The sequence below is a fragment of the Littorina saxatilis genome, linkage group LG6 (genome assembly GCF_037325665.1).
Source record: "Littorina saxatilis isolate snail1 linkage group LG6, US_GU_Lsax_2.0, whole genome shotgun sequence".
Classification (NCBI taxonomy): domain Eukaryota; kingdom Metazoa; phylum Mollusca; class Gastropoda; order Littorinimorpha; family Littorinidae; genus Littorina; species Littorina saxatilis.
The window spans coordinates 52749782-52776563 of record NC_090250.1 but is presented as its reverse complement, the minus strand read 5'-3'; the positions used below and the strand labels follow the sequence as shown (position 1 = coordinate 52776563).

Below are 26782 nucleotides of genomic sequence, written 5' to 3'. Positions count from 1 at the left end.
TCATTCTTCTCCCAATGATACTCAGTCAGAGGGACACGCACTCAAAGTCAACACAGTCATGTAAACGTAAATTTTACCGTATAGAGACAACAGCATGAGTATGGCCTTTCACTTCTGTGTTGCTATCAAATCATATATCTTGAAAATGTGCACTATGCATGTGTAACCCGACTCTGACGTATGAACACTGTCTTGTTCGAATCAACGCTTGATCGGAAACTTTTGAAACGTGTGTGTGTGTGTGTGTGTGTGTGTGTGTGTGTGTGTGTGTGTGTTTTCTTATTGAAGAAACAGTGCAACCGCCCTTCCCCTTTAAACCCTGACCCTTCCTTCTCCTGCCACCCCGCGCCTATTTAAAAGTCCCCCCTTTCAATAATGCCTTTGGATTGTCTTTTTTAGATTTTGTGTCCATAAAATACCTCCATTTCAAAGCTCCTTTTCCAATGCAGACCAGCATTTCTGACAGTGCAGCCTGTTTTAAAAGGCGGGTTCCACTGTCCGACACTGAGAGGGGTTGTGTGTGACAGTTGTGTCCAGTCGTGCCTGTCAAACAGATTGTGTGCTTGTCAGTGTGTGCGCTGTGTGTTCACACCATTTGCTCTCAACACGGCAAGACCGGGGTCAGTCGAGGAAGAGAGACAGTTATGCTCTTTTGTTTGAAATCACAGAGAGAGAGAGAGAGAGAGAGAGAGAGAGAGAGAGAGAGAGAGAGAGAGAGAGAGAGAGAGAGAGAGAGAGAGAGAGAGAGAGAGAGAGAGAGAGAGAGAGAGAGAGAGAGAGAGAGACGCTTTGAAAGTTTATTGTCATCAGCTTTGAGAGAGAGAGACCATACCACATAAAAGCTTAACAGAATGGGGATGAAACTAAAAATGGAATACCATGGGGCTCTGTCTGTTTCTCTCTTGCCAAGATCTGCAGCTGTTCTAATAAAAAATATATTTCTAACGCTCTCTCTCCATCTCAACGCTCTCTCTCTTTCTCAGTCTCTTTCTCTCTCTCCACGGTCTCTCTCCCTCTCTCTCTCTCCCTCTCTCTCTCTCTCTCTCTCTCTCCCTCTCTCTCTCTCCCTCTCTCTCTCTCTCTCTCTCTCTCCGTCTCGCTCTCTCTTTCCCTCTCTCTCTCATGTAGTTATTATAGTAGATTTAGTCCCTCTTTAGGGCAAGGGCCAGGTGCAAAAAAGTATTCCTATGCTTATTCTGTTACCCTCGTAAAATAAAGAATTGTCATTCTCTCTCTCTCTGTCTCTCTCTCTGTCTGTCTCTCTCTGTCTCTCTCTCTGTCTCTCTCTGTCTCTGTCTCTCTCCGTCTCGCTATTTCTTTCCCTCTCTCATGTAGTTATTATAGTAGATTCAGTCCCTCTTTAGGGCAAAGGCCAGGTGCAAACATGTATTCCTATGCTTATTCTGTTACCCTCGTAAAATAAAGAATTGTCATTCTCTCTCTCTCTCTCTCTCTCTCTCTCTCTCTCTCTCTCTCTCCCTCTCTCTGTCTCTCTCTCTCTCTCTCTCTCTCTCTTTCTCTCTCTCTCTCTCTCTCTCTCTCTCTCTCTCTCTGTCTTTGTCTCTCTCTCACTCTCTCTCTCTCTTTCCCTCTCTCTCTCGTGTAGTTATTATAGTAGATTTAGTCCCTCTTTAGGGCAAGGGCCAGGTGCAAAAAAGTATTCCTATGCTTATTCTGTTACCCTCGTAAAATAAAGAATTGTCATTCTCTCTCTCTCTCTCTATCTCTCTGTCTCTCTCTCTCTCTGTCTCTGTCTCTCTCTCTCTGTGTGTCTCTCTCTCTCTCTCTCTCTCTCTCTCGTGTAGTTATTATAGTAGATTTAGTCCCTCTTTAGGGCAAGGGCCAGGTGCAAACAAGTATTCCTATTCTTATTCTGTTACCCTCGTAAAATAAAGAATTGTCATTCTCTCTCTGTCTCTGTCTCTGTCTCTGTCTCTCTCTCTCTCTCTCTCTCTCTCTCTCTCTCTCTCTCTCTCTCTCTCTCTCTCTCTCTCTCTCTCTCTCTCTCTCACACACCGTTGCAGAGTGTAGCGTGACGCAATGTATCCGCTCTCAATCTTCCCTGGACGGTGGCCAGTGTTTGCCTTGCTGACTCCAGCTGGACGTATCCTGTCATCAGCAAATTTGACCAGCCGTCTTTGCGCCAGGAACATCTCGTGTCGCTGTATGTTCTGCCACACACAGAATCACATGGCAGTTATGCAGCAAACATTACGACTTGCCAGTCATGTCTTAAGCCAGTCATTTCTTAAGCTAGTCATTTATATGCGACGATGTAATGCTTTATTCGTCTGTCACTCTCAAAACGACCGCCTGCTGTTTAAGGAGATTATTGCAACTTAATGTATCTATTAAGGATGTAATTAGCACAGAGATCGTGAAGGTCTGTCCACAGGCTGCCCATAAATCAATAGAAAGACATTTGCATGTTGTTTAGAAATGCGTAATCAGTAAATACGCAGATTTTGGTGTGCAATCACTGAATCACTACTTATTTGACAAACATTTTGTTTATGGTGCGTCGGAAATGAAATCTTTGAAATCATGACACGATCGTTCTTCATTGATTTAGATCTGTTCGTGCATTGGCCGACTTCCTTTGTTTGTTTTGCCACCTTTAAAAGTAGTAGGGAATACTCATTGCTTTTTCCTGCGTTTTTGTCATTTTATTTTTCCTTTAACTCTGGCCAGTGATCGCGCTGTCGAAGTCCCCCCCCCCCCCCCCAAGTTTTTGTTAATGATAGGAATCCTGGGCATACTACAGTATAGTCATTCTTGTCATGCGTCACGCTAGCCGGTCAGGTACAGGTAAAAACCAGGCACTGTCAAACGAACTATCTACCTGATAGATATGACCGGACGTACAGTTCAATTGCGGTACTTTAAGATTTACCGGTGAATCATTGCTCACATTTCAGTAAAGGCCAGCTTAGGTTTGGACTCTTGAGTGCTGTGTCTAATGTGCACAATCACTCTGATTTGGAGTGGATCACGATTGAACGCCGATACGGCACATGGTCATGTGTGCACTGCCTGCGTCTAATGTGCACTGCTGTTTGTTTCATGCAAACCATGAAGTGACCGAATTCTTGAGGAAAATGTCCAACGCGCAGTTGTTTTCCTAAGGACTGGATAAATTTAAACAGGGTTCTGCGATAGTGCGGCAGCATTGATAGCCTTGACACACGTTTCAGGGTATGCTTTCAAAGACTGGCTTTTACTTTAGAATAACATGTTTGGAAGCAGTGTAGTCAAGTTTTGTTATTTTAGAATAGCATAATTGGAAGCGATATTATTTTTTCGTGGAGTCTCAACAGAAACGGCGATTCCGACTTGGACCTGCATTATTGGTGATTTACACAAACTTCCAAATATTGTGTACAGCACCCTTGACAGGAGTAAAGGAAACATGCTTTGGAACCAGAACACCCAGCGGTTCAAAATGAACGCTTTTCCGGTCAAGACATCTTGAAAACACGCAGTTTGCTTTATGACCAGCATACGGAAGTATTATTGATTTCATTCAAAAACCTCAAAACTAGAAGACTTCCAGTACAAAAGTAAACTTATCTGACTTATTACGCAGTATTGTGGTCTAATTTTGGGTCTGGGACACACTATAAAGCAGGCGATGGTATCTTTAAAAGACTGCTTTGAGGCTGCAATTCGACTTTCATTTTAGAATAACATCAAACATGTTTTGTGCATGACTGAAAAGAACCCTCGCCAATGATGCTCGGTAAACTACGGCATTGAAATCTAACCGTATTGAAATTGCGTTTGATGTGAACGGCACACACACACGTTTGATGCACTATAAGCTGAAGTTTGTTGGGATCCAGTTTCCCACTACTCTCACTTTCTCTCTCCCCCCCCCCCCCCCCCCCCCCCCATCGTGTGCTAACATTGATTTGATTTCCACTCGCTGCGCTGATATGGCAGATTTGATCACAGAGGTATGTCCCTTGTCGTGTCACTGTAAGCGAGCATGTTCATCACCGCAGATCTGTTGAGACTTGTACCTGGAATCAGAGCTTCCTCATTAACTGGGAAGCAATCAGAAGCCAAAACAAGGTCGTGTCCTATGGAAGCAATCAGAAGCCAAAACAAGGTCGTGTCCTATGGAAGCAATCAGAAGCCAAAACAAGGTCGTGTCCTATGGAAGCAATCAGAAGCCAAAACAAGGTCGTGTCCTATGGAAGCAATCAGAAGCCAAAACAAGGTCGTGTCCTATGGAAGCAATCAGAAGCCAAAACAAGGTCGTGTCCTATGGAAGCAATCAGAAGCCAAAACAAGGTCGTGTCCTATGGAAGCAATCAGAAGCCAAAACAAGGTCGTGTCCTATGGAAGCAATCAGAAGCCAAAACAAGGTCGTGTCCTATGGAAGCAATCAGAAGCCAAAACAAGGTCGTGTCCTATGGAAGCAATCAGAAGCCAAAACAAGGTCGTGTCCTATGGAAGCAATCAGAAGCCAAAACAAGGTCGTGTCCTATGGAAGCAACCAGAAGCCAAAACAAGGTCGTGTCCTATGGAAGCAACCAGAAGCCAAAACAAGGTCGTGTCCTATGGAAGCAACCAGAAGCCAAAACAAGGTCGTGTCCTATGGAAGCAATCAGAAGCCAAAACAAGGTCGTGTCCTATGGAAGCAATCAGAAGCCAAAACAAGGTCGTGTCCTATGGAAGCAATCAGAAGCCAAAACAAGGTCGTGTCCTATGGAAGCAATCAGAAGCCAAAACAAGGTCGTGTCCTATGGAAGCAATCAGAAGCCAAAACAAGGTCGTGTCCTATGGAAGCAATCAGAAGCCAAAACAAGGTCGTGTCCTATGGAAGCAATCAGAAGCCAAAACAAGGTCGTGTCCTATGGAAGCAATCAGAAGCCAAAACAAGGTCGTGTCCTATGGAAGCAACCAGAAGCCAAAACAAGGTCGTGCCCTATGGAAGCAACCAGAAGCCAAAACAAGGTCGTGTCCTATGGAAGCAATCAGAAGCCAAAACAAGGTCGTGTCCTATGGAAGCAATCAGAAGCCACAACAAGGTCGTGTCCTATGGAAGCAATCAGAAGCCAAAACAAGGTCGTGTCCTATGGAAGCAATCAGAAGCCAAAACAAGGTCGTGTCCTATGGAAGCAATCAGAAGCCAAAACAAGGTCGTGTCCTATGGAAGCAATCAGAAGCCAAAACAAGGTCGTGTCCTATGGAAGCAATCAGAAGCCAAAACAAGGTCGTGTCCTATGGAAGCAATCAGAAGCCAAAACAAGGTCGTGTCCTATGGAAGCAATCAGAAGCCAAAACAAGGTCGTGTCCTATGGAAGCAATCAGAAGCCAAAACAAGGTCGTGTCCTATGGAAGCAACAAGAAGCCAAAACAAGGTCTTGTCCTATGGAAGCAATCAGAAGCCAAAACAAGGTCGTGTCCTATGGAAGCAATCAGAAGCCAAAACAAGGTCGTGTCCTATGGAAGCAATCAGAAGCCAAAACAAGGTCGTGTCCTATGGAAGCAATCAGAAGCCAAAACAAGGTCGTGTCCTATGGAAGCAACCAGAAGCCAAAACAAGGTCGTGTCCTATGGAAGCAACCAGAAGCCAAAACAAGGTCGTGTCCTATGGAAGCAATCAGAAGCCAAAACAAGGTCGTGTCCTATGGAAGCAATCAGAAGCCAAAACAAGGTCGTGTCCTATGGAAGCAATCAGAAGCCAAAACAAGGTCGTGTCCTATGGAAGCAATCAGAAGCCAAAACAAGGTCGTGTCCTATGGAAGCAATCAGAAGCCAAAACAAGGTCGTGTCCTATGGAAGCAATCAGAAGCCAAAACAAGGTCGTGTCCTATGGAAGCAATCAGAAGCCAAAACAAGGTCGTGTCCTATGGAAGCAATCAGAAGCCAAAACAAGGTCGTGTCCTATGGAAGCAATCAGAAGCCAAAACAAGGTCGTGTCCTATGGAAGCAATCAGAAGCCAAAACAAGGTCGTGTCCTATGGAAGCAATCAGAAGCCAAAACAAGGTCGTGTCCTATGGAAGCAATCAGAAGCCAAAACAAGGTCGTGTCCTATGGAAGCAATCAGAAGCCAAAACAAGGTCGTGTCCTATGGAAGCAATCAGAAGCCAAAACAAGGTCGTGTCCTATGGAAGCAATCAGAAGCCAAAACAAGGTCGTGTCCTATGGAAGCAATCAGAAGCCAAAACAAGGTCGTGTCCTATGGAAGCAATCAGAAGCCAAAACAAGGTCGTGTCCTATGGAAGCAATCAGAAGCCAAAACAAGGTCGTGTCCTATGGAAGCAATCAGAAGCCAAAACAAGGTCGTGTCCTATGGAAGCAACCAGAAGCCAAAACAAGGTCGTGTCCTATGGAAGCAACCAGAAGCCAAAACAAGGTCGTGTCCTATGGAAGCAATCAGAAGCCAAAACAAGGTCGTGCCCTATGGAAGCAATCAGAAGCCAAAACAAGGTCGTGTCCTATGGAAGCAATCAGAAGCCAAAACAAGGTCGTGTCCTATGGAAGCAACCAGAAGCCAAAACAAGGTCGTGTCCTATGGAAGCAACCAGAAGCCAAAACAAGGTCGTGTCCTATGGAAGCAATCAGAAGCCAAAACAAGGTCGTGTCCTATGGAAGCAATCAGAAGCCAAAACAAGGTCGTGTCCTATGGAAGCAATCAGAAGCCAAAACAAGGTCGTGTCCTATGGAAGCAATCAGAAGCCAAAACAAGGTCGTGTCCTATGGAAGCAACCAGAAGCCAAAACAAGGTCGTGTCCTATGGAAGCAATCAGAAGCCAAAACAAGGTCGTGTCCTATGGAAGCAATCAGAAGCCAAAACAAGGTCGTGTCCTATGGAAGCAATCAGAAGCCAAAACAAGGTCGTGTCCTATGGAAGCAATCAGAAGCCAAAACAAGGTCGTGTCCTATGGAAGCAATCAGAAGCCAAAACAAGGTCGTGTCCTATGGAAGCAATCAGAAGCCAAAACAAGGTCGTGTCCTATGGAAGCAATCAGAAGCCAAAACAAGGTCGTGTCCTATGGAAGCAACCAGAAGCCAAAACAAGGTCGTGCCCTATGGAAGCAACCAGAAGCCAAAACAAGGTCGTGTCCTATGGAAGCAATCAGAAGCCAAAACAAGGTCGTGTCCTATGGAAGCAATCAGAAGCCAAAACAAGGTCGTGTCCTATGGAAGCAATCAGAAGCCAAAACAAGGTCGTGTCCTATGGAAGCAATCAGAAGCCAAAACAAGGTCGTGTCCTATGGAAGCAATCAGAAGCCAAAACAAGGTCGTGTCCTATGGAAGCAATCAGAAGCCAAAACAAGGTCGTGTCCTATGGAAGCAATCAGAAGCCAAAACAAGGTCGTGTCCTATGGAAGCAATCAGAAGCCAAAACAAGGTCGTGTCCTATGGAAGCAATCAGAAGCCAAAACAAGGTCGTGTCCTATGGAAGCAATCAGAAGCCAAAACAAGGTCGTGTCCTATGGAAGCAACCAGAAGCCAAAACAAGGTCGTGCCCTATGGAAGCAATCAGAAGCCACAACAAGGTCGTGTCCTATGGAAGCAATCAGAAGCCAAAACAAGGTCGTGTCCTATGGAAGCAATCAGAAGCCAAAACAAGGTCGTGCCCTATGGAAGCAATCAGAAGCCAAAACAAGGTCGTGTCCTATGGAAGCAACCAGAAGCCAAAACAAGGTCGTGCCCTATGGAAGCAACCAGAAGCCAAAACAAGGTCGTGTCCTATGGAAGCAATCAGAAGCCAAAACAAGGTCGTGTCCTATGGAAGCAATCAGAAGCCAAAACAAGGTCGTGTCCTATGGAAGCAATCAGAAGCCAAAACAAGGTCGTGTCCTATGGAAGCAATCAGAAGCCAAAACAAGGTCGTGTCCTATGGAAGCAATCAGAAGCCAAAACAAGGTCGTGTCCTATGGAAGCAATCAGAAGCCAAAACAAGGTCGTGTCCTATGGAAGCAATCAGAAGCCAAAACAAGGTCGTGTCCTATGGAAGCAATCAGAAGCCAAAACAAGGTCGTGTCCTATGGAAGCAATCAGAAGCCAAAACAAGGTCGTGTCCTATGGAAGCAATCAGAAGCCAAAACAAGGTCGTGTCCTATGGAAGCAATCAGAAGCCAAAACAAGGTCGTGTCCTATGGAAGCAACCAGAAGCCAAAACAAGGTCGTGTCCTATGGAAGCAATCAGAAGCCAAAACAAGGTCGTGTCCTATGGAAGCAATCAGAAGCCAAAACAAGGTCGTGTCCTATGGAAGCAATCAGAAGCCAAAACAAGGTCGTGCCCTATGGAAGCAATCAGAAGCCAAAACAAGGTCGTGTCCTATGGAAGCAATCAGAAGCCAAAACAAGGTCGTGTCCTATGGAAGCAATCAGAAGCCAAAACAAGGTCGTGTCCTATGGAAGCAATCAGAAGCCAAAACAAGGTCGTGTCCTATGGAAGCAACCAGAAGCCAAAACAAGGTCGTGTCCTATGGAAGCAACCAGAAGCCAAAACAAGGTCGTGTCCTATGGAAGCAATCAGAAGCCAAAACAAGGTCGTGCCCTATGGAAGCAATCAGAAGCCAAAACAAGGTCGTGTCCTATGGAAGCAATCAGAAGCCAAAACAAGGTCGTGTCCTATGGAAGCAACCAGAAGCCAAAACAAGGTCGTGTCCTATGGAAGCAACCAGAAGCCAAAACAAGGTCGTGTCCTATGGAAGCAATCAGAAGCCAAAACAAGGTCGTGCCCTATGGAAGCAATCAGAAGCCAAAACAAGGTCGTGTCCTATGGAAGCAATCAGAAGCCAAAACAAGGTCGTGTCCTATGGAAGCAATCAGAAGCCAAAACAAGGTCGTGTCCCATGCAGAGTATGATTGGTTCTTGTTGGATTCATTTCGCAAATAACACCTGACCTTTGTAGGCTTGAAAGTGGCGAGTATTTTACTCGCCATGGCGAGTAGAAACATGTCAATGGCGAGTAGAAATGTTAATCTACTCGCCAAATGCGAGTAAAGTTGCTGAAACAAATGGTTGGTTTGGCGAGTAAAAATACAAACATTTGCTTTCTGGCTAGTAAATTATTAGAAGTACTAGCCAAAGGCTAGTGCCCCATTTCGTGGACTGTCAGCGCTGCTTTGTCAATATGCAGAATTCATTCAACAAAAAGGCCCCTTTGCACAGAATGCAACCAGACCGTTGAATGTTGGTATGTGTCCAAGTGAAGGCTAGGCTGCTCTGATTCAACTTGAAAGCCTGGATAGATTATATGTGTATGTGTGGCGACGAGCATGCGTTTGTTTAACACTGTGCTGATAAAATAAATCCCAAAACAAAGAGACTGCCAACGTTCCAAAATTCAGAATGTTTTTTGATTCTGTGCTGATAAGCTAGATTGCCTGAATGCATCTGGTGTTGTGCCCGCAAACAGCCCTCATTGTATTATTCACATTGCACTAGATTACGGTCTTAAGTTTTTGCTTTCACTGACAAAAACCACATAGCACTAGATTGAGTTCCTAATGTGTTGCTTTCACTTTCAAAATATTGATTGCACTAGAATAAGTTCTCAATGTCCCGCTTTCACTTTCAGAAAACAGATTGCGCTAAATTAAGTTCTCAATGTCTCTCTCTTACTGACAAAAGAAAACCGGGCGGGGATGTAGCTCAGTTGGTAGCGCGCTGGCTTTGTAGTTGGTCGCTATCAGCGTGGGTTCGATCCCCACGTTCGGCGAGAGATTTATTTCTCGGAGTCAACTTTGTGCAGACTCTCTTCGGTGTCCGAACACCCCCGTGTGCACACATGCGCACGAAAAAGATCCCACGTTCACAGCAAAAGTCTCAGGGCTTGGAAAACACGAAGACACGCATGCATCATCTCTCGTCTCCGATTATCATGATCGTATTTCGATACTTTGACGAGACAAACCCAATGCTGGTGTGTCGAAGAAGACAGCCACAGCGGGCTCGTTCGAATCAAAGTATCACACCATATCTTCAACGTATTACAATACCTGTCCCAATAATTACAGACCAGTTGGTCTGAGAGGACGTTAAACCCTAAAAGTCAGTCAAAAGAAAACCCAGATTGCATTAGATTTGTCTTAATGTCTCCCTGTCAGTTTCAGTGATATGAGGTCGCATTGAATTTACCGCTGATGGAAGAAAACATGCGGTGTGCAACCATGAATAGAATCGGCGTCCATTGATCAAACAGTGGAGTTGTGTGTGTTGATAAGGAGATAGTGGAGTTGTGTTTGTTGATAAGGAGATAGAGTCGGGTTGCAAGGGTTCGTTCTTTTCACAAAGCTGTGTAGAGTCGTTCACCTCAATATTCTTGGAGTCGAGGTAATGGCAATCACGATTTTAAAGCTAGAAATGAATGTTTCTACCGACCAAGAATTAATGCAGAGTTGTGTGAATAAATAGCTCGAAAATGGCAGTCCAACCCCCTGGTTTCTTTGTTTTTGTGTAAAAGTAAGACCAGCTTATCAAAGACAATGTGGGTTGTTAACCTATGATCAAATTGATGTTTTGCAGCATAACATTTCTGTGTTCTATATTCTTTGTCTGAGTACGTCTGTCATGTCTGTTCCTTCGCAAGTTAAGACAGGCCTATACTGACGCAAACACCAAGAAAGACTCAGACATGCATACTCTCTCTCTCTCTCTCTCTCTCTCTCTCTCTCTCTCTCTCTCTCTCTCTCTCTCTCTCTCTCTCTCTCTCTCTCTCGGTCTCTCTGTCTCTCTGTCTGTCTCTGTCTCTCTCTCTCTCTCTCTGTCTCTGTCTCTCTCTCTCTCTCTGTCTCTCTCTCTCTCTCTCTCTGTCTCTCTCTCTCTCTCTTTCTCTCTCTTTCTTTACCCTCTCTCTCTCCTCCTTCTCCTCCCTTTCATGTCACCTTTCAGCCCGCGAAACAATTTCGTCACGATGTGGTTAAAATGGCTGACTGTGGCTGAGTGTGTGTCGGGTCGACCTGACTGTTGGGGTCTGGTGGGAAGACAGCCAAGGTATGGCTGCGTTACCTATCGATCGGTGAAAGGCAGGTGCTTAAACTTGCAGTGGAACCCCCCTTCACGGCACCTAACTTAAGACTTGCCCCATGTTAAGACCCCGCTTTCGCAGACCTTCTGTTCATAACCTCTCTACATCTTACCTACATTTTAAGATTCGCTCATTTTAGGAGGTCTTAAATGTTGAAGTATTGTACAACCTTCTGATTTACCGCCCGATGTCACCGCCACATATCTGGCAATGCCAGTTCATGTACTACTGTGTTTTTTTCACCAATCAATTTACAAGGGAAAATGCCAATTTGCACAGAAAGCAGCCAGATTGTTAATTCTTTGTATGTGACCAAATGATGGGACACTAGTCCTGATTCCTCGTTTTGTAAATAGCGTCGTCATTTCTTGTCGAGACCCGCTGCAGGTGATACTTGTGTGTGTTTTCTCCCCTGCAGGAGGTTTATTCCACCCACGCATTTGTTTGACGGTGTACCGTGAGGCTCAGGTAGCGTGAACCATTGTGATGCACGCAGGTAAATTAATCACAGTAATTAATGTCGACAATAAAATGCGATTCAATGCAGAGCAGTGGAATACAGTGCAGTGCGGATAGTACTTACATTAATACTACGTTTCGTGTTGAGCATACATGGGCGATGCAGAATTACATTATTTCTGATTGTAGGGGTGGCATACATGGGCGATGCAGTATTACATTATTACTGATTGCAGGGGTGGCGTACATGGGCGATGCAGTATTACATTATTACTGATTGCAGGGGTGGCATACATGGGCGATGCAGTATTACATTATTACTGATTGCAGGGGAGGTATACATGGGCGATGCAGTATTACATTATTACTGATTGCAGGGGTGGCATACATGGGCGATGCAGTATTACATTATTACTGATTGCAGGGGTGGCATACATGGGCGATGCAGTATTACTGATTGCAGGGGTGGTATACACCCATGGGCGATGCAGTATAACATTGTTACTGATTGCAGGGGTGGCATACATGGGCGATGCAGTATTACATTATTACTGATTGCAGGGGTGGCATACATGGGCGATGCAGTATTACAGTATTACTGATTGCAGGGGTGGCATACATGGGCGATGCAGTATTACAGTATTACTGATTGCAGGGGTGGCATACATGGGCGATGCAGTATTACTGATTGCAGGGGTGGCATACATGGGCGATGCAGTATTCCATTATTACTGATTGCAGGGGTGGCATACAAGGGCGATGCAGTATTATAGTATTACTGATTGCAGGGGTGGCATACATGGGCGATGCAGTATTACATTATTACTGATTGCAGGGGTGGCATACATGGGCGATGCAGTATTACATTATTACTGATTGCAGGGGTGGTATACATGGGCGATGCAGTATTACTGATTGCAGGGGTGGCATAAATGGGCGATGCAGTATTACATTATTACTGATTGCAGGGGTGGATGCATGGGCGATGCAGTATTACATTATTACTGATTGCAGGGGTGGCATACATGGGCGATGCAGTATTACTGATTGCAGGGGTGGCATACATGGGCGATGCAGTATTACATTATTACTCATTGCAGGGGTGGATGCATGGGCGATGCAGTATTACAGTATTACTGATTGCAGGGGGGGCATGCATGGGCGATGCAGTATTACATTATTGCTGATTGCAGGGGTGGCATACATGGGCGATGCAGTATTACAGTATTACTGATTGCAGGGGTGGCATGCATGGGCGATGCAGTATTACATTATTACTAATTGCAGGGGTGGCATGCATGGGCGATGCAGTATTACAGTATTACTGATTGCAGGGGTGGCATGCATGGGCGATGCAGTATTACATTATTACTAATTGCAGGTGTGGCATACATGGGCGATGCATTATTTCATTATTACTGATTGCAGGTGTGTCAAATTGTGCGAAGTGAATTCCTCTGTTTTGACTACACATTTATTCACAATACCCAAACGGACAGCGGGAGTGACTATCTGCTGTCAACTTAGCTTGTGGTGAAAAGGCCAACAAGAAGGCAAGCATGCAAGCAAGCGAAGCAACCAACTCTTTAGGGTTGAAGAATACTCGGTATAAAATCTTACGCACCGAACTACACGCCAACGACCCCAACCAATTTGGGGGGGGGGGGGGGGGGGGGGAGTCTGCCCAGTGGGTAGAGGCGCTGGCTTTAAAACCGGTTGTTACTATCAGCGTGGGTTCAACCCCCAAGTTCGGCGCGGGATGTGTGTCCCAGAGTCAACTTTGTGCAGACTCTCCTCGGTGTCCGAACACCCCCGTGTGCACGCATGCGCACGATAAAGATCCCAGGGTCACAGCGAAAGCCTCAGGCCTTGGAAACACGAATACATGCATGCAAAAATATGAAGCCCGGGTGTCCGTTCGGCCAACAGCCAATAAAGTAACCATTTCAGCACTGACCCAAGATGACCCAACCCGGTCCCTAGCCCATTACAGGTCTCCTCTAGCAGCCGGCAGCCAGCTGTCTACATCCCCCCCCCCCCCCCCCCCCCCCCCGCATTTTTATTTTGTATTTTCATACAAAGCCGGGTTTTCCCGTGTAACATGCCCCTAATGGCTTTGCCGTGAGGGCGTAAAACTTACATTTTCTCTCCAGACGCCAACGTGTTGTGAAATTAAAATTTGTGTTTGAGTAATGTTGTTATTTTGCGGTTTTGGATTTGTAATATCAGTTATGATTGGCAAAATACTTCAGTTTGAAACATTCTGTTAGTTCGTACTCCTGAACTTGCTAAAAGTTGCTTACGTAGTACATGTAGTTACCGTATAAAAGCGCACGGGTCAAGCTGACAGTTTCCTTCCTAGCAGCGTCTTGTTTTTAAACTGGCCACAGCCCGGAATCTCGAGGTAAAAGGCCAGCTACCTTGTTGACACAAACCCCTTGACTTTTGCTCCCCTCCCCCCCCCCTCCCCCATGCCCGCTGTCTGTCGCTCAGGTGGCGGTGTGTTAAGTTGTCGATGTCGAAGTGAAGGCGAGGACTTGGAGAAAGCGAGAGAAAGGGGCGAAGCTCGTAGCGGACGACGAACGAAAAGTTGCGTCGGTGGTGGTGTTTGTGTGACGTCATGGTGGTCTAACTCTACACATATACCGTGTTGGGAAGGACCTTCAATATGTCCGTGACTTTATGAACAGTGTGGTGGTCTAACTCTGTGTCCGTGTCGGTGTGTACTGTCTTACTCTTCACACACCGTGTTGTGTGAGACCTTTAGTGTATCCGTGTCTGTGCGAACAGTGCGCTGGTCTAACTTTACAATGACCTCATTGTGGTTAAGCTCTGCAGTGACCTCCTATATCGGCTATATGGACGTTAAAAAACAAAAACAATCAACGAACCACTACAGTGACCGTCTTGTGGTCCAGCTCCGGCCACAGTGACCATGTCGTGGTCTAACTACAGTGCTTGTATTGTGGTCTAACTCGACGTGCTGCGGTAGGCCTAGAAAGTGTCGGTGTGTGTGTGCACAACGCGACAGTGACGGTGTCTACCTTGGTTCAGCAAGTTTGGGGGATTTAGCTGATCAAAGTTTGCTTAACGGTTTTCCTCTCTCACTCCATGGATTACTTTACCTTTGGTCAACGTGCTTTTCATTCCGTGCAGTGTGTCAGAGAACATACCTCTCCTCTGTGCCAGGACACATCTGGACAACTGACCTTTTCCACGCGTTATTGTCATCTATGGCGAAGACAGGAATTCGGAAATTTACAGACTGAAGGATTTCTGGGCCATTTGAAGTTTGAGGTTTTCATTGATATTTTTGTGCTGGTTGGATTGCTATTCTTTTGGTAAGTCTGGACATATTTCTTATTTGACATATTGTGGACTGTTATGAAAAGAATTCGGACACTTGGAAGTTGAGGTTCCAAACGGAAATTGGTTCTTTGAACTGAAATTACAACAATACATGGTATATTCGCTGTATACCGACTAAAATACTTTGCAATCATCTGTTTTATTCCGCCCTGATATGGCCCTTCGTGGTCGGCTGGGCGTTAAGCAAACAAACAAACAAACAAACATCTATTTTCTTGTGCGTACCTGGTAAACAAATCTACGTACCGGCTAAAGCACTCAGGGCAGAGCATTCGTTAACTGTTACAACTGTTGAACACCCCACAGTCAATGTCAGGAGTCCCCTGCATGCCAGGTAAACGCGAAGATAGCGTATCGATTTATTGTTGTTGACGGGATAAAAGTAAGAGTGACCCGGTACAGCTACATCGGCCTACTGTGGGTAAAAACCGCATCAACAAGAAATTCCTCCGAGGTAGGAAAAACACCCCCGTTGGTCAAAGGGAACTAACCATTCTCACTGCCACCAACTGAGAAGGTTATTTCCCTTTGACCATTAATATGTGCCTCTATAAGTCCTTGTAGAATCTTAATCCACCAATAACTCCCTAACCGTGTGTTTGACTGGTCCCAATTTTTGTAAGGACCGTCTCAGGAATGTATAGAACCTGTTCACCAAGTTTGGTGACGATCGGTCCGTTCATTCTTGAGATCTATATGCGAACACAAACAAACAAACAAACAAACACATCGAGCGAAACCTATACACACCCCTATACCGGGGGTGTAACAATTGATGCCTCTGTCCTGTATCTATGACAACACGGGACTCTTAGCAAGGAAATTGGCCCACCATGTTTTTTTAGTACAAGTAATTCTGGGCATTCGTCACCTTAGTTTTCCATAGTTTGACTGTATTGTTGTAATATAGTTTTGTTGTTGTTTTCAATGTGATGGTATTCAAGGTCTTGCCCTAGACATTTTCTCTTAGTGACTTAAGACATTATTGTTGCCTTCGTTTTGTTGAGGTTTTTTTTTAAGCACGAGTCAGTTAATATTTGCACGTTTTGGTGTTTCAAGTTAATCATTCTTAAATAAGATTTTGTATCCGACGATCTGTAAAGAAACTCCGTAAGAAAAAGAGAGTGTGATGCTTATTCCTTTTTGACGTGAAGGCATGAAGGTAGGATGTGCCATTGCAAACTAGGGAAAGGTCTTGCTCAGCTTTGGAATGAATTGTTCCCTTGTTGTTTTGGTCCTGGTTTTAAAAACAAAAACAACAACACAATGCGGTCTGCTTGTTCCATTCTGCGTCATATTTGCGACTAGAATTCTGTATATTACCGGCTGATTTTGAACTTGTGCCGTTTAACTATGCCTGTTATTATGGGGGCGAGGACGCCCCCATTCTATACGGATAGTTTCGAGGTTGACCATGGGCAGCGCCATTTTGTTGTGAAATACGTCATCAGTTTGTGTACACAGGAAGTTGTGACATCCGTCACCCTATGGGAGGGGTGACGTCAAAATTGTTCATCTGTAGAAAGTTGTGAAATCCGTCACCCTATGGGAGGGGTGACGTCAAAATTGGTCATCACAGAGTTTGTGTAACACAGGAAGTTGTGAAATACGTCACCCTATGGGAGGGGTGACGTCAAAATTGTTCAACAAAAACATGATATGTCGCCTTGTGCAGGGTCAACTGCAACAAACTCAAACCGAGCCATTCATACCTAGCTGTATTTGAGTGACTTATATACCCGACATTTTTATTTCTTATTTTTAGCACAGGTGTAGGAAAAATCATGAACCAAAATGTTATTTATTTTCTAATTTAACATTTTTTTTACAAATATGACCATGGTCTTTTAAACATACAGTGACATTAAACATTGTTATGTTAAAAAAAAGAAAAAAGAAAAAAAGCTTTTGTGCACAAATCAAAAAATACATTGTACATTTTACCTACAGGCCAAACCGTGAGTGTCTGTGGCAAAGCCCGACCCAGGAAATTGCACTGATTTTATATTTAGATCAGAGAGAAATTGTCAAGAACAGGCGCTTGCATTTGGATGTGTCCAATGATAGTAGGTTTGGTTGTGATCAATCAGAATAATGTAGGAATAAAAATGTATGACAGTTTAGTATGATGACATGTAATTCACATATGCTGAAATATGATATTATACATCATGTAATATTATTATGGCTGTTGCCATGACCATGAAACCCAACAAAGGTTTAATGTAATGTAATTCAAAATACCAAAACCGAGCACCTATTAATCTCGTCTTTGCGCGTGAAGATTGAGGCCGTCTGCCAGTAGCGGTTAGGTCATACAGTGGAACCCCTCTCTAGCGACCTTTAAAATGTTGACAAAAATCGGTCCTTGTGGAGGAGGGTCCTTACAGAGGGAGGGGGCGGAGTCAGGGGGCCACAAAGAAAGTCAGATTTAAAAAAAAAAAGAAAACAGAGAAGTTTGAGTTGCTGACGACCGTTCTCTCTGAAAGCAAACTGCTTCGATTTCATGTTTGTCCTTGGTGTCCACCAGTTCTGGTGCATGTACTACCCTGGCCAAGTTTCCTCTCAAGACATCAAAGAGACCGCCCCAGTATACTCTACAGCCTCTGGGCGAACCACCTCTCATAGCTAAAACTGGGTCAATGACCCCTGGGAAGAAGGTCAGTGTCTATAAAAATTTTACTCCTAGGCCTGCGGCCAGGGGGGGGGGGGGGGAGTATACCGGTACCATTTGAGAATCAGACCAAATGAGAATTGAACCATTTGAGAACATCCTTTTTTTTCAATCACTACATCGAAGGCCTGCGGCCCGGGGTTCACATGGGTTGGTTTGTTTGTTTGTTTCAAACCCACACCCATATACACACATTTCCCATTTAAACCATTTGTCGGCCCCCTGTCGATATTTATCGACTAAGTTCCTTGTTGATTGTGCGTATTGTATAGAACACACACACACACACACACACACACATACACACACACACACACACACACACGGATAGAAACATCCCCCCACACACGCACGCAGGCACACACACACACACACACACACACACACACACACACACACACACACACACACACACAAAGACAGTTTTTCAGAAAGCCCCATCCTTAAATCGCTATCGTCATTCAATAAAGTTCAGTTCAGTGCAGTTCTCTAATCCGAAATAGTTTCTGCGCAGTCCCTTGACGAGCTTGCGTGCGGCCGCAAAGACACTTTTAAACTGTATCCTATTTTTTGAAAGACACATTGAATAATTGAACTCGTTGGCGGAATGGGGGGTGGGGGGTGGGGGGGGGGGGCGGATAGTTATCTGTTCTCAGCAACAAATGCCGCAGAATAGAATATTGATGGCTCGCCATATGTTACACAGAGTACTTACTGTAGAAGTCATGCCACCGTTACCCGTGTGGTTATGCGCCCCACGCGGGTTAGGGGGAGTCCCATATTGGTTGGGACGAGAAAGAATTTACCCGATGCTCCCCAGCATGTCGTAAGAGGCGACTAACGGATTCTGTTTCTCCTTTTACCCTTGTTAAGTGTTTCTTGTATAGAATATAGTCAATGTTTGTAAAGATTTTAGTCAAGCAGTATGTAAGAAATGTTAAGTCCTTTGTACTGGAAACTGGCATTCTCCCAGTAAGGTAATATATATTGTACTGCGTTGCAAGCCCCTGGAGCAAATTTTTGATTAGTGCTTTTGTGAACAAGAAACAATTGACAAGTGGCTCTATTCCATCACCCCCCTTCCCTCCGTCGCGATATAACCTTGAACGGTTGAAAGGTGCCATTGTGCGCGTAAGGAAATATGCGGAGATGTGTGTGTGTGTGTGTGTTTATGTGTGTGTGTGTGTGTGTGTGTGTACGTATGTGTGTGTGTGAGTGTGTTTATGTGTGTGTGTGTGTGTGTGTGTGTGTGTGTGTGAGTGTGTTTATGTGTGTGTGTGTGTGTGTGTGACCTCTCTTTTCTCTTCATGAGATAAAGACCCGTTTAAGCGGAGACCATGCAATTTCCCTCTTCGCTTCCTTAGCAATTTACCTTCTTTATCGACCCACCCCTTCCCGCACCCACCCGTTATTCACCCCACAGGACACCCGAGGCCCCGTCCCGGTTTTCCCCAGTTAGGGACAAAGTGGACCCTTGATCAGACATGGTCCCAGACAGTCAGTGCTGTTTGCATGCTGTGAGGTGTTTGTGTGTGCACTGAGAGAGGGAATGTCGTGCTGCTGTCAGCTCTTTATGTGATCTGTCTCACATTATGTTAGAGTTGTCCGCGTGGCTGTCTGTCGTGAGATTTACTTACACGTACGGGGGCCGTGCGTATAATAGGTCTGGCAATCGACACGTGTACGTGTGTACTTGTCAACCTGCGCAGGTTAAAGAGTTTGTTTCTTCTTGTAAAGGCCCTGGTTCCGTGTCTGTTGAAGGCGCACTCCTCCCCGCCGCGTGAACAGCTCGGCTCACTGTCTCAGATCTGGTCATGCTTCCACTTGGGATAAGACCACCCCTCCACATGGGATAAGACCACCCCTCCACATGGGATAAGACCACCCCTCCACATGGGATAAGACCACCCCTCCACTTGGGATAAGACCACCCCTCCACTTGGGATAAGACCACCCCTCCACTTGGGATAAGACCACCCCTCCACTTGGGATAAGACCACCCCTCCACATGGGATAAGACCACCCCTCCACATGGGATAAGACCACCCCTCCACTTGGCCGGATAAGACCACCCCTCCACATGGGATAAGACCACCCCTCCACATGGGATAAGACCACCCCTCCACTTGGCCGGATAAGACCAACCCTCCACATGGGATAAGACCACCCCTCCACATGGGATAAGACCACCCCTCCACATGGGATAAGACCACCCCTCCACATGGGATAAGACCACCCCTCCACTTGGCCGGATAAGACCACCCCTCCACATGGGATAAGACCACCCCTCCACATGGGATAAGACCACCCCTCCACATGGGATAAGACCACCCCTCCACTTGGCCGGATAAGACCAACCCTCCACATGGGATAAGACCACCCCTCTGCATGGGATAAGACCATCCTTCCACATAGGATAAGACCACCCCTCCACATGGGATAAGACCACCCCTCCACATGGGATAAGACCACCCCTCCACTTGGCCGGATAAGACCACCCCTCCACTTGGCCGGATAAGACCACCCCTCCACTTGGTCTCATACCCCAAAATGAACAGCCTGAGTGCTATGTGTGCACAGGGGAAATTTTCTTATTAAATCAATGTCGTAAAAGCCTGCGATGGCTTATTTCAGAAGTTAATTCTTCAACTAGAATTCCAACTGACCGCAGCAAGCATTGAGTCGACGTGCTGATTGTTGGCATGGGACCAAGTGGAAGAGTGCTTTTATCCCGTGCAAATGTCGTGACAGATCTGTGGGAATGTACAACATGGTTTACACGAATCTTTGTTCTGTGTGTGATTTCCCCGGCGTGCGTATAGTATGACAGTTGACTCGAGCACGTACACGTTTGTGGAACGGCGCAGGTTGAATAGCATACTGCAAGTCGGCGCCGGTGCTATTGACAAAATGACTTGGGATAATACTCGAGTCACTCAATCATTGTCCACTTTGGAGCAGGTCTGACTGCACCGTTTGTAGACAGACACGCGGGGTGCTTGGAGGCGCAGTGTTCCAGAGCTCTACATGCTTGTACAGTCACAGATATAGTATACCTTTGCTTCCTCTCACGTGCTAGGACAGGTGAATCTGTGGGAAAGTGCTGAGATTTTGTGTGTGTGTGTGTGTGTTTGTGTGTGTGTGTGTGTATGTGTGTGTATGTGTATGTGCACGGTGTGTATGTGCACGGTGTGTGTGTGTGTGTGTCTCTCTCTCTCAGTCTCTCCCTTTCTCACACACACACACACACTCTCTCTCTCTCAGTCTCTCCCTTTCACACACACACTCTCTCTCTCTCAGTCTCTCCTTTACACACACACACATACTCTCTCTCTCTCTCAGTCTCTCCCTTTCACACACACACACACACACACACTCTCTCTCTCTCTCAGTCTCTCCCTTTCACACACACACACTCTCTCTCTCTCTCAGTCTCTCCCTTTCACACACACACACACACACACTCTCTCTCTCAGTCTCTCCCTTTCACACACACACACACACTCTCTCTCTCTCTCTCAGTCTCTCCCTTTCACACACACACACTCTCTCTCAGTCTCTCCCTTTCACACACACACACACACACACTCTCTCTCTCTCTCTCAGTCTCTCCCTTTCACACACACACACACACACACACACACACACACACTCTCTCTCTCTCTCTCAGTCTCTCCCTTTCACACACACACACACTCTCTCTCTCTCAGTCTCTCCCTTTCACACACACACTCTCTCTCTCAGTCTCTCCCTTTCACACACACTCTCTCTCTCTCTCTCTCTCTCTCTCTCTCTCTCTCTCTCTCTCTCTCTCTCAGTCTCTCCCTTTCACACACACACACTCTCTCTCTCAGTCTCTCCCTTTCACACACACTCTCTCTCTCTCTCAGTCTCTCCCTTTCACACACACACACACACACACACACACACACACACACACACACACACACTCTCTCTCTCTCAGTCTCTCCCTTTCACACACACTCTCTCTCTCTCTCGATCTCTCTCTCTCTCTCTTTCACACACACACACACACACACACTCTCTCTCTCTTTCACACACACACTCTCTCTCTCTCTCTCTCTCTCTCTCTCTCTCTCTCTCTCTCTCTCTCTCAGTCTCTCCCTTTCTCACACACACACACACTCTCTCTCTCTCAGTCTCTCCCTTTCACACACACACTCTCTCTCTCTCTCAGTCTCTCCCTTTCACACACACACTCTCTCTCTCTCGCAGTCTCTCCCTTTCACACACACTCTCTCTCTCTCTCAGTCTCTCCCTTTCACACACACACTCTCTCTCTCTCTCAGTCTCTCCCTTTCACACACTCTCTCTCTCTCTCAGTCTCTCCCTTTCACACACACACACTCTCTCTCTCTCTCTCTCCCTCACTCTTCCTCTGTCTCTGTCTTTCTCTCTGTCTTTCTCTCTGTCTTTCTATGTGTCTCTGTCTCTCTTTTCTCTCTCTCCGTCCCCCTCTCTCTGTCTCTCTCTCTCCCTTCTCTCTCTCTATTTCTCTCTCTCTATATATTTCTCTCTCTCTCTGGTGGGTCAAAATTCTCTTTAAGAGTTACACCGACTACATGTACCCCCCCCCCCCCCCCCCCCCCCGACCACCAAAACAAACACAATGCGCAAACCAAGATCGGCCCCTACCTCATCAAAGAAAACTGTTAGCTTACTAACCCTTTGTACCCACAACGACAACTGTCAATCTTATTATAGAAACAAGAAATTCCTCCGAGGTAGGAAAAACACCCCCGTCAAAGGGAAATAACCTTCTCAGTTGGTGGCAGTGACTGAGTGAGAATGGTTATTTCCCTTTGACCATTAAGATGTCCCTCTATAAGTCCTTGTATAATTTTAATCCCCCAATAACTCCCTAACCGTGTGTTTGACTGGTCCCAATTTTTGGAAGGACCGTCTCAGGAATGTATAGAACCTGTTCACCAAGTTTGGTGACGATCGGTCCGTTCATTCTTGAGATCTATATGCGAACACAAACAAACAAACACATGGACCGAATCCTATACACACCCCTATACCGGGGGTGTAAAGAGTTGACTTACCAAACAGTGCCTGAGTTTCTCCTCGTTGAGATAATAAAGTGTTCTATGTCTATTGTACTCACACTGAGTACAAGACTTTACCGTAAGTCGATCTCAATAAAGGAAGCAGTTCACGCACGTACCAATCTCTTGTACCGTCTATAACGAATGCAGGACTTGTCAATTTCATCAAGGAAACTGTTTTTATTAGTTTACCAAGCCCTTTTGTGGAGCTGTAGCAGTGCAGTATATATACGCTCGCATGACGTGTCGATAGGAAAAGGGGAATTAACAGTAAAAAGTACAACGCACCCAGTGGTATTCACCGTGTTTGTCGTCGCTGGGGCTTTGCTGGCTTTTGAAGTTGACGCTACCATAGACTACCACCGCAGGGAAACATGATGAAGGAAGTGAATTTGCGGAGGAAAGGGGTATGGAGCGGTTTTGGATTGGGGGTGGTTTTGGAGGGGGAGGGGTTTTAGAAAGAAGGAGTGACAGATGTGTGCATATTTTGTGCAAATGTGTGTGTGTGTGTGTGTGAGAGAGAGAGAGAGAGAGAGAGAGAGAGAGAGAGAGAGAGAGAGAGAGAGAGAGTCTTTTAAATGTAAACCTAACAAATAAAAGTCATTCGTCGTTTCATAACCATTGACATAAATATATATATGTCGTGCCGAATTCACGGAATTGCCGAATTCGCGGAATCTGCAACATTTTTGCCCATTTCGCGTAATCGGCAAAACGCTGCCCATTACGTGAAATCGGCAGCGTTTTGTCGAAAATGCGGAAAGGCTTCTAAAATTTGCCCATTTTGCAAAAGCGACAGCCAGTCTGTTACTTTTTGTGTCACCAGAACATTGCATTAACATTGCTTTACCTCCCTACTATGTTTTGAATGGTCTATGTCAGTCTGTGTCGAGCATGACTCCGGAAATGCACGAAAACTACACTTTGTGGAATAACTTGCCATAACTTATCGATTATTGCGATATCTATCCATTGGGGCATCTAGTTGTCTAAGTGTGATGATATCCCGGCCAGGCGTTTGAGAACTTTAAAACCAAAAAGTGGCTGCTGATTTCACAAAATGGGTACATTTTAGAAGCCTTTACGCGATTTCGGCAAAACGCTGCCCATTTACGTATTGGGCAGCGTTTTGCCGATTACGCGAAATGGGAAAAAATGTTGCCCATTACGCGGAATTGGCAAATACGTGAACTCGGCATGCCGAATTCACGGAATTGCCGAATTCGCGGAATCGGCAACATTGTTGCCCATTTCGCGTAATCGGCAAAACGCTGCCCATTACGTGAAATCGACAGCGTTTTGCCGAAAATGCGGAAAGGCCTCTAAAATTTGCCCATTTCGCAAAAGCGACAGCCAGTCTGTTACTTTTTGTGTCACCAGAACATTGCATTAACATTGCTTCACCTCCCTACTATGTTGTGTATGGTCTATGTTGGTCTGTGTCGAGCATAACTCCGGAAATGCACGAAAACTACACTTTCTGCAATAACTTGCCATAACTTATCGATTATTGCAATATCTATCCATTGGAGTATCTAGTTGTCTAAGTGTGATGATATCCCAGGCTTTTGAGAACTTTAAAACCAAAAAGTGGCTGCCGATTTCGCAAAATGGTCAAATTTTAGAAGCCTTTGCGCGATTTCGGCAAAACGCTGCCGATTTCACGCATTGGGCAGCGTTTTGCCGATTACGCAAAATCGGCAAAAATGTTGCCCATTACACGGAATCGGCAATTACGTGAACTCGGCACGACATATATATTATATATATAAACTTTAATATCTCCAATGAAAAATCCACGTGTGGTGTAAAGATATATCACAACATCAAACAGCATACAGCATAACATACACGCTCGACTATCAGTTGTGAATTCTGCTATACCTAGCAGTTATGTCCCAAGACTTTTCCTCAGGTAACAAAGCCGTAACGATCCTAAACCATTACATTTTTTGTTTAAACAACGAAATTAATTGCAAACATTTTTTTTTTCGTTATATGGCAGGTGGTCTTGTAACGCCAGTAAAGGCCTAAAGCTTCTGAAAACTTGAATCGCACGGTTGTGTCACATCATAAATGTCCCCAGGTGCCTCGGACTTGACTGTGGAAGGCTTGGGCAGTGGAGATGAGAGGCTGGGGGTGGGGCCGGTGAAGGGGGGGGGGGGGGGGGGGCCGCAGCTTTTTGCGCTGGAGGGAAAAGGATCCAGCTAGAGTGACATGTATGATGGCCACGACTTGGTTCATCTCTAGGTCGCGCTCTGTTGACTGGCTAGCTTGCAGCCAAGTGTTTCAGTTGGGCTTGAGTGGAGTTGGGGAGACTGGGGTTGTTCTGTGTGCCACCTGTGATTGACGTGAAAGATGTATGGCGGAAGTGTACCTGGTCGTCGCTCGCTTGTGTGGCTCACTTTGACTTAAGGAGGTGAGATTTTATGAGTGTGTAGTTCAAAGTCAGTGTTAAAGTTAATGGATACGTACTGCGGAATGTGAACCCTGAAGGTGTGGGCGATTTCCCAAAGTTGATTTGTTGTCCTGCTTAGAAGATGACTTAGATAGGATCGAAGACTTGCACACTTGTTCAAGTAACCTTTTTAGTCCCTGATATTTGCAAAAAAGAACAGTACGTAGTAAGGGATTGAGCGATATATAGTTCCCAAGGACATCACTTTCTGGCTTATTTTGAATGAACCAAAAATCCACCATCTTGTTAAGGGTATTCAGCTGGTATTTCCTTGTTTTCACTACCTATTTTATTCATGTTTTTATTACTTAGTTAGTGTAAGAATTTGTTGTAATGTATGTTTGATGGTGTATGCTTTTAATTAAAGGCACAGTAAGCCTCCCGTAAACCATCACAGATACGGTCAGGCTTTTACACACAGTACAAACACCCTTTCATTTAAACACTCACCGATTGAGAACATCCTAGGTGCCCTCCGTAAAGAGCGAACAATTTTCAAAGAATTTATTTTTGCGTGGTTTATCTTGCCCCTGAGCCATCGTGAACCCGTGTGATCCAGTTTCCCTTTTTCACAATGTATAGTCGTCAGTTAGTCATTTGAATGCGACTCGATGTGAGCTTATTTACAATAGCACGTTTTTATGCACGAAACAAACGGCTGTGGTTCACAAGAACTCTAGCGATGGCTTTTGACTGTTCAGAGGAACTGGCGATAGGCATAAACCGTCGTCTGCTACGACCCTTGCGTGACCCTGCTTCCGGGCGTTTCTTTTTTCAAACTTTCAAAACTTCGAATTGTACTGATCTTGTCTTGATGAAAAAAGAAGTCTTTCATGATAAAAGAATGTTTGTGTAACAAGCTGTCAATTTATTATTTAGATTTTAAAAGTTAGGTCTAGCGCAAAAACGCACCACGGTCCAAAAACATTTTGATAATCATCGATTCACGGCTATCGCCAGTTTACATCGATAGAATGAGACCCGAAGGGAAGTAACTCATGTTTGACCTGAGTTCAGGATGGGTCCAAAAAGTGTTCGAGACAATCTGCAAAATTAATTCTTTAAAAATTGCTCGCTCTTTACGTAGGGCACCTAGGATGTTTCCGTCAAATGGAAGGGTGTTTGTACTGTGTGTAAAAGCCTGACAGTATCTGTGATGGTTTACGGGAGGCTCAAGTTACTGTCCGGGCGTGATTTTCGGTATCATAACAGCCGTCCAGCACCAAAACGAGGCGCCATTGTTGTTGAGGACCAAGTCCACGAAAATAAATTCTTTGAAAATTTCTCACGCTCGACAGAAAGCAGCCAGGATGTTCCCGTTCGGTGAGCGTTCAAATGGAAATATGCTTGTACTGAATGTAGACTGACGCTCGGGGAGCTCTGTGATGGTTTACGGGAGGCTTACTGTGCCTTTAAGCGTTGTTGACTATGAATGTAGATGTAAATGCTTGTATAACTGTGTTTTAATTTTAAATGTGTCAAGCGCAAAGAGCATAATTGTAAAGTTATGATGTTGCGCTATATAAATGCTCATTTATTATTATTATTATTATTATTATTATTATTATTATTATTATTATATTATTATTATTATTATTATTAACGTTTTTCACACAATGCGGATTTTTTATTTTTTTTTTATTTTTTTGTTTTTTGGTCAATAGTACCAGGCGACAAATGGTTTCGATCGGTTTTTGGGTTTTTTATTTTTTCGATTTGACTGCAAATGTAGTCTATTTTATCAGATCACAA

The 26782-nt window shown here is 45.1% G+C and overlaps 1 protein-coding gene across 4 annotated transcripts in view; it reads left to right on the top strand.

The window, feature by feature from the left end:
• LOC138969521 (protein Shroom3-like) overlaps positions 1-26782 on the top strand; it is a 276416-nt gene that overhangs the window by 94621 nt on the left and 155013 nt on the right. The window contains exon 1 of one of the 4 annotated variants that reach the window (XM_070342341.1): positions 14557-14798. The exons of the other annotated variants lie outside the window; for them this stretch is intronic. The gene's annotated coding sequence lies outside the window, so the exon portion shown is untranslated. Of the gene's footprint in view, positions 1-14556; positions 14799-26782 lie in introns of those variants that run through there. 4 annotated transcript variants of the gene reach the window in all.